Source organism: Eubalaena glacialis, chromosome 5 (genome assembly GCF_028564815.1).
Source record: "Eubalaena glacialis isolate mEubGla1 chromosome 5, mEubGla1.1.hap2.+ XY, whole genome shotgun sequence".
Lineage (NCBI taxonomy): Eukaryota > Metazoa > Chordata > Mammalia > Artiodactyla > Balaenidae > Eubalaena > Eubalaena glacialis.
In genome coordinates, this window is record NC_083720.1 from 66,671,897 (window position 1) to 66,681,261 (window position 9,365).

Sequence of the window (9,365 nt, forward strand, 5' to 3'; positions counted from 1 at the left end):
GTAATAATATTGACTTTAATAATATAATAGTAATGCATGTTCATTGTAACAAAATGTGGCATATGCCTTTTAACCTAAATATAAGTGTATACATTTTATTTATGAGTATTTAAGTTTTTATTAAAAACACCATCATGCTAGTGCTTTCCCTTCAAAATGTGCAGAATCTATAGAAAGGAGCTTAAAGTAAACATTGCTTCTTAATATAAGAGAAATACAGCTGATGCTTAAATGGATCACTTGAATTAATGAAGGGCAAGCAACTATGGTATCTTCTCTGAGTCCCATAGCTATCTTTTTTTCCTTTTCATCCTCTACATCTCAGGAAAAGTGATTTCAAGATGTAGATTGTGGCAAAGTTTCTATTAAATTCTAGAGTCATGAACATACATGGACAGTTTTGGCATGGTGGCAGGGGAGTTCTGTGTAAAACTTGGACCAAAAGTTCAAAACCCAAACCAATAGTTTTGGATTTCCCCAAGAGCTACCCATTTGACAGGTCATCCAGGAAAGACCCAACACACATAGATATGGAAGGAAAAACAAAAGTTTCTCTTCCAACAGGGGCTACACTCTTGTGGTTTTCAGTTTAGAAACCAGATTGTGCAATTGTACTCATGAAAAAAAGTCACCAGCATTTTTAGCTTACGCTCATGTTCAGTTTTTCTTTTCTGACCTGTGACCAGCCAACCTTCAGAAGTTATATTATCTTAAAGCTCCCTCTGATTTACCATTCCTTTCTTTAGAGGGCTGAAGCGATCATATTTAAACTTCTTTCCTACATTCATTCACGCTATTTGGAGTTTAAATGTTAGTGCGCCTTCCTTTATGTATTTGGTCATGACTGGTTTTATTTCTCCACAGGTATGTAGCTCATTATTTTATCTACCAATTATAATTACTTCTTGTTTCTTTTGCCAATTTTGAGAGTGCTTAACGATTCGTAAATGCTAGATCTTTAACAAATTAATTACTAAAATGCAGAATAAATAACATAACAAATTCACTTGCCTTCATAGTCTTTTAGAGTTTGATCAAGAACTTTTAAATTATTATCAGGTTTTTCCTTTTCCTCTAAAATATTGGCTGAAGCACAATTTATAAATAATATCACCAGTCAGGAAAAAAGAGTTGAATGATCCCTTCTGCTCACCACATAATAAGCTTTGTTCTAAATTATTATTTTAAATTACTTTAGATGGCTATAGAAAGACTTCTTTTCAGAAAAATTGCAAGTAACTGGGCAGTATGAAGGAATAGCCTTAAAATGTTCATATACTGTGACTGCTTCTAAGAATTAGTCCTAAGAAAACAATAAGTGTTTTATTATAAAAGCAAAGCTTTTCAACACAATGATTTTTTTGATAATAGAAAAACCTAAAAATCATTTAAAATGAAAGGCATGATTAAATAAATTATATTTCAGCCTATTAAATATTCATTAAGGTATTTTTGAAGAATGTTTAATACGTGAGAAAAAGTTTGAGTACAAAATTACATATTTTTGTTTAAAAAGGCCTATATATTTTTATACATGAGTTCAGAATATGAAGGTAGATAAACCAATATGTTAAAAGTTATCATCTAGTGTATAAGATTACATATGATTTTAAAATGATTTTTATTTTTCATGTATTTTCTGTGATTTGCATATATTACTTTTAAAATAAAAAAGGTAAAAAATCCTTATTAAAAGAAAGTCAATTTATGGTGTGAGGTTAATAGTGAAACTAGTAAAATGATTTTGATGTGAGAATTATTTTGATGTTTTGAAGAAAACCTAATGCTTGAAAGCCCTAAGCCTATAATTAAATTTTATCTCTTAAGATTTAACGGATCTTTAGATTTAAAGGGATTTTGAGTTTCTTTTATCTTGAACCTTGAACATCACTTTTAATGAGAGATGTTGGAGTTATTAAATAGGTTTGGTTTATATTTTTAAAATAAGAGAGAATTAGCTTTAGCTAGTATCAGAATTTAAGTAAAATATAAAATATTCAAATGATGACTACAGAGGATTATCTAAAAAATTTTAACATGTGAAAAGATTCCCAAAGGGATCCTTTAAGAAGCACATATTCCTTATGCATCTTAAATATTTAATTTAGAAATAACTGACTTTCAAATAGTTTGAAACACATACCTACTAGGCAAATCATTCATTTGGTATAAAGTAGGAAAATTATCTCGTAGCCTTTCATAACCGTTTTTCTACACAGTAATATCAAGTATCTTAAAGTTTGTTAGTTTCAAATGCTAAATATTAGTTGGAATACTTTACGATTATTTGAAAAGTTGATTAGTTTAGTGAAGGAAAGCATTTTCCTTTTAAGCATGAGTGAAATCTCCTGTTTGCTTGTGTAATATTCCTGATCACATTTTTGTGCTTTTGTTTGTGTTTCTCTCTGGCTTTGGTTTAACAATAATTCATGGTCATGTCAGACAAGCTATGGCTCATGAGACAGACAACATATCAGTTAGCAATGTTTTCAGCTGCAACTTATACAATACCTAATGGTAACTTACAAAAAATCTGGATTCCCACCTAAGAAGTCTGGAGAGCTGCGTTCTGCCACTGGTTCAGTGGCTCAGTGATACTGCCTTTGCAGTTCTCGTGTCTTTCATCATAGTTGCAAGATGGCTGCTGCAGCTTTGAGCCTTGTGCCTCCATCGAGAGGTGTAGAATTGGTTGGAGGTGGAAAGGAAGCTGATCTGGCAATGGCTGTTGCTTTTTCTAGGAAAACAAGAATTTTCCCAGAGATCTCCTAAACAGATATCAACTTTCATGTCATTGCTAGGACTGGGTTACGTGGCCAGGCCAGCTGTGAGGAGGGTGAGGAAACAGGAAGTAGAATTGTTATATAATGGCCTTAGACCATGCATTCCCGACAGGGAAGCAAAGGGAGGAATGTGGTGGGAATGCGGTTAGGGTAGGGATGGGGTGAGGGTAGATGGGGTGGTGGTGATAATCCCTAAGGGGGAGAATTGTTTATTGGTGGGGAGGAGAGGCAGAAAAAAAGATATTACTCTTTTTATGTATATAGCACAGGTATACATACAATACATAAGCAGACGTAGAGTATATTTATGGTATTAAAATTTCATGAGTGGGATGATTAGGGAAAAAGTGTCTAAAAATGCTCTGAGGTGGATGATAATGAAAAAATGGTTGAGAAATAGTGGCGTAGGACAGGAATGATCCATTGCCTAAGGCTTTGCACAAAGTCCTACAAACAAAATTGGATTATATTATTAATGACAAAGCGGCTTGGATATTGAGTAGAAAACTAACAATGCCTGCCACAGATAATGTCATAAATTAAATTAAGGAACAACTTACATTATCTTGTAATTGGTGCTCTCTCATTGGATTGTGAATTTCTTAAGAGTAGGAACTGTGTTCTATTCATTTTTGTATATTAGTACACTAGGCCCTCAGTATATATATTTTGTGTATTGAATGAAACAAACAGTGTTTTACCTAACATTGTTTTACAGCTGGACCAATTACCCCCAGACATTAATTTGAACATATTTCCCCACCCAACAGCCATCAGTAGCTTCCAATTCCTTACAGGTACAAGGTCTACCTTCTCACTCACGTTTCCTACCACATCCTCAACTCTGGTCTGGGGTCCAGGCACACTGATCTACTTGGTCCCTAAACACATCTTTGGTCCCAGTTCTCTGTGCTTTTGCACATGCCAATCCCTCTCTTGTTACCTTTCCAACTCCTTTTGCCTCAAGACTCTATTCTAGGTCATTTTCTCTGGGAGTCCTTAGGTGGTTCCACTTGCCTAGAAGACCTTTTCCTTTGTCTCCAACCTTTTCAAATCCTTCCCCTCACAGCCTAGTTTAAGTCCTACTTCTTCGCAAGTTCTTTTCAGTGCCCTCAGCCCATGTGTACCTCCATCCTTTTTTCTTTTTTTTTTTCTTCCTTTTTGTTTTTTTGGTTTTTGTTTGTTTTTAATGATTCCCATCCTTTTAAAATCCTATTGTGTTTCTGATCTGTTTCACTCTTTGGTGTACCTAATTAAGTAATTAAGTGTACCTAATGTCTTTAGTTGTTAGTTGCCTGACTCAAGCATTTATATCTTGTCTCCACAATAGGCTAAATTCCAGGAGAGCAGGGAATCTCTCACAATGACCAGTGTCGTGCTGTGCATCTAGGAAGCAATTAATAAAAGCTGGTTAAATAATAGATAAAAGCGATAAATATCAATAGATAAAATGAGAGCCAGTAAGTAGTTGGACATTTTGTTTTCTTTGCAGTTCTAAAACCCACTGTATACTATTTGTGTTTTAACATTAATAACCCAGCACAGCACCATGGGGATTCACTCACAAGAGACAAACCTAAAGGCCTGATTTAGGAGCTAGAAACCAGCCACTAGCTCAGTTCTGCCTTCCATTTCCTGATCCTCTCTGCATGAGAGAATTGGAAGCATAGAGGTGTGGTGTAAAACTCAGGGTTTTGAAGTTAACCAGGGTCAATTTATTAATTTCTCTGGATCTCAGTCATCACATCTGCAAAAAGGGGATAGTATTATTTACCTTGTGGGATAGTTGTGAGGATAAAATTAGGTCATATATAAAAGTGCTTGCTTCAGGATCTGGCACCGTGTAGGCACTCAATAAATAGTGCTGTCGATGGCTTGGTTTATCAGCCTGATGTTTTGGGGGCAATATGTCTTTGCTTTATTGAATTTTCCTCTCAACATTCCCCTGAAGAGAAGAAGTCACTTAGGAGTACTTAGTTAAAAGGTATTTTCTACCCAAGGAGTTGGAATAAGAGTAGTATCTACATTTCATAATATTTTGAGCCAGAATGAAACCCTCCTGTCTTATGCATGATGAAAGAAGCACCTAGAGGTGAGTAGTTACTCCTGGTTATGAGGCCAATGACAGAGATGAAATTGAACTCAAATATCCTGACTCCTGATTAGGGCTTTTCCCCATTGTCTAGGGTTGCCAGATCTAGCAAATAAATAACTAGGATACTAGTTAGATATTGAATTTCAGATAAACAAAGAAATATTCAGTATAAGTATGTTCCATGGCTATTAGTTTAAAAAATAAAAACCTTTTTTAAAGAATAAGAAAAAATAGATGTGAAGGGAATAGCTTATTGGCAAGCTATTTTAATAAGAGTTGAGAACTTGCCTTTACAAGGGGAAAATGGCACTTTGGAGAAGTGAAGGTGTTGATTTTTTTTAAAAATTGTATTATTGTAAAAATTTCAAACACATCTAAAAGTTCCCATAAGCTCATCACCCAAATCCAGCAACTGTCAAGATACTGCCATATTTGTTTCATCTTTTTCCCCCTTTGCTGAAGTACTTTAAAGTAAATTCTAGACATCACGTCACTTTACCCACATATGCTATGCATCTCTGAAATCGAGAATATTTTCTTACACTACCATGTGGCCATTAGCCCACCTAACAAAATTAGCAGTAATTGGAACCTTCTAATACCCAATCTATAATCATATCTACCTGACTGTCTCAAGCATACCTTTTCATAATTGACTTATTTAATTCAATATTTAAACAAAGTCCATCCATTATACAGTTGTTATGTCTCTTAAGTATCTTTAATGTTGATTATTTTTAATGGCAAAATGAAGTATGAAGAAAGACACTGGTTGATGTCTGGGGGTAGTTTTATTTAGATTCATAGCAAGTTGTTTGATTACTCTTCTGTAAATAGTACTGTACAAAGACCAGAAGAGACTTTGCAAAGAGTGATGTCATAAATGATTGTTTATGAGATGATCCATTATGGTAGTTCCATTGCTTTGTTTGCAACAGATGAAAAAGAAAGAAAGAAAATGGAGAAAGAGAGAATTTGTTTTGTTTTTTTGGGGGGTGGGGGGCGATTGTCTTTTTGTGTGTTTGTGCTGAAGCTGCTTCACATGTAAATTGGGGATAATAATATAATAATTCTTACTACCCAGATTGTGAAGGTCAGAAGAAAAGCTGTCTGAGAAAGCTGTGCTTAGATGTGTAACATTGTTTCTCCAATTTGACTGTGCTTCTGAGTCATCCTAGTACTTTAAAAATAGCTTCTCTGGTTCTTCCGAGACCTACTGAATGTGAATGTCCCCATGAGGGGCCCAGGAAAACATTTTAAACAACCTCTAATTTTGCTGATGCTCAAATTTGGAGATCACGGACTTTACCCCCTGGACATTGATCAATTTATCTGTAAACTGAGGGAATTCCCTGGTGGTCCAGTGGTTAGGACTTGGCGCTTCACTGCCATAGCCCTGGGTTCCATCCCTGGTTGGGGAACTAAAATCCCGGAAGCTGCGTGGAGCGGCCAAAAAAAAAATTATCTGTTAATTGAGAATAATGATACTTCCCCGGGCTAATGGTATATCACAGCACTGTGGGGTGAGTAGCAAATGCAGTGAATAAACACCAAGTACCTCCTTAATACCTTAGTCATGATCAGTGTTATGAACCCAGGTGATCCTCATCCACATGTTGGACACTTGACTTTGAGATGGATTAGAATTCTGCAGCTTTCTCTATTCCCTCTGCAACATTTAGTATAGTGCCTAGCATGTAGTCAGAGTGTAGTACATATTGGAGGAATGAGCACATGAATGGTATTATTGACAATTCAGATCAATGACCCTTCAGATTATCAATCCACAGACAATACAGGAGACTGATAAGCCACTAGTGCTATTCCAGTTTAGGAGGGGCCTGGATTTAGATGGGATTAATGCCCAATGTCTTACCTCTCTTTGTATACAGTTTTTGTTTTTTGGTGAAACTTTCTCCTCCTCCAATCAAAACTGGCTTTGAGGATAGAAAGAGACTTGAAGCACACTCGTATAAACATGGAAAGGGTAAAAAGGGCTTTATCTTCCAAGGATATTTGCGTTTCGACAAAGCACTGAGCCTCTGGAGAAAGGGCTGTTTCAGTGGTGGGAGGGATGCGCAGTCGGGACGGGACTTCCCATTACCCTGATGTCCCCTGTGGAGGCGGGTACCTTCTGGTAAGGCTGACCCCTGAAGGGGACATGCTGTGCCTGCTGTGCTAGCTGGTTGGAAAGCCCACGCGTCAGACTTTCTTGCAGGGGATCCTTATTGGCAGGGATGGCAGCTACTGCTGATTGATTGGGAAGCTACTCCCTTTGCCATCTCCCTGTGGGGAGGGCTCCCCTGAGCTGGGCCTCTGGATGATCCCAGATCAAGAACTGTGCTGTGGGGATCTTATCAGATGCTTCTGAACTGCTGTCCCGCTTCAAAATGAGGAACCCTGAACATTCAATTCTATGCACAAGTAGCAGTGATGACTCATAGTGGAGAAGACACTGGAATTCAACCAGGAGAATATCATTAAAATGAGGAGACCTGATAACAGATTTTGCATGTGATAGAGAAAGGAAGCCTTCTATCTCTTTCTGTGTCCCATGATGCAAAAAGGAGAGAACATAGTTTACCTACTGATAGTTGACTCTGTGATCGTAAAGTTTCCTGGGACCTTATTTTAGAAAAATAGCAAGTGTGGGGAGTTCCCTGGTGGTCCAGTGGTTAGGACTCCACGCTCTCACTGCCAACGGCCCGGGTTCAATCCCTAGTCGGGGAACTAAAATCCCACAGGCTGCATGGTGCAGCCAAAAATTAAAAAAAAAAAAAAAATAGCAAGTGTGGGTCTCACTCTTCTACTTCCTGATTACGCCCACCCGTGTGCACATACACACATATTCATGGGCCAGGCTAGTAAAGCTTCATGGGAAATGGAACACTGAAGAGTTCACTGGGAGGTTTTCAAATTTAATCTTACAAGGTAAGCACTTCGGGGTTGATAAACCCAAAGGAAGTGTTCTGATGAATGTCTGCATGAGATATGTGAGTGTCACAAGATACAAGCAAAATGTACAAGTGAAGAGGTGGTTACAGGAAGGTGGAATGAGTTTAGGGGATTATCTTCTGATGCATTTCAGTTCACTTTGGAATTATGGACATGAGAAGTTGGCTAATGCTGATGTCCTGGGGTTTCTTTTGGAAACTTACTATTTTCTCTTGAAAGTAATTTCAGGTGGGCTCATACCACTAAGGCAAGACTTGGGTGGCCTAGTACATGAAGATGACTGAGTGTCATCTCCTGAGAAGTTGGATTTATGTGAAGAGATATTGATCAGAAAAAAGAGGGTTGGTGATCCATGGAAACATAGAAAACAAGCAAGTCTGAGAATCGTACTCTGGCAGTGCCCATCCATGCATTGTCAATGGCCAGGGAATCTTGGCTAATAGACTTCCTGTATTTTGACCCCATTCACAAGACCATAGAGAGGAAGTGAGCCTTAGGCTAAAGCATGCCCTTGAACTTTCTGGTAGTCAATGACAAAAGGAAAGGCATTGCCATAAATCCTAACTGTGGCAACTATAAATAAATAAATAAATAAATAAGTCAGGAACTCATTAAAAAAAAAAAAAGTTAAGACAAATGAGGGCAAAAATGAACAGAAGTGGCAAGTCTGTTCCACAGGGAGTGTGTCTTCTGGAAGCCCCTGCTGCTAGAGACACATTTACAATTAGGCCTCCTGGTTTCATACATGTTGACAATAGCTGTGTGGAGGTGTGAGAGTGGGCATAAAGGGTGAACATCAAACTCCAGGTAGGAGCTCTGGATAATCTAGAGAGTTGCAAGTTACCCTGCCGAGAGCAGATATTCAATAGTTATCCAGTCCCTCTCCCTGCTAGGACCTGGCCATTTTTTTTTTTTTTTTTTTTTTTTTTATGGCTGTGTTGGGTCTTCGTTTCTGTGCGAGGGCTTTCTCTAGTTGCGGCAAGTGGGGGCCACTCTTCATCGCGGTGCGCGGGCCTCTCACTATCGTGGCCTCTCTTGTTGCGGAGCACAGGCTCCAGACGCGCAGGCTCAGCAGTTGTGGCACACGGGCCTAGTCGCTCCGCGGCATGTGGGATCTTCCCAGACCAGGGCTCGAACCCGTGTTCCCTGCATTGGCAGGCAGATTCTCAACCACTGCGCCACCAGGGAAGCCCCTGGCCATTTTAATGTTATGGGGAATGCGTTACAAGGCCTGAGAACTTCTCAGTGTGGACATTTGGGAGGCAAATGAGTGACGTGGCCAATGGCTGCTTTCTGTCTCGAGGAAAGCCAGGAGGACACCTTAGAGCTCTGAGGGATTTTGCGGGGTCCACGTGCCATTCCCCTTTGGGCCCCTCTGCCACCTTGGCTACCTAGTTGTTCTGCTGCTGAGGTCTGTAAAGGGGCTGGGTGTTTTCTCCAATCAGCCTCTGAAAACTCTCTGAAGTGCAAAGTGTTCGCAAGTTCTTTCTGTCACAAATTAGGCCAGTGGACTCTAAATTGGACTGGGACATGTT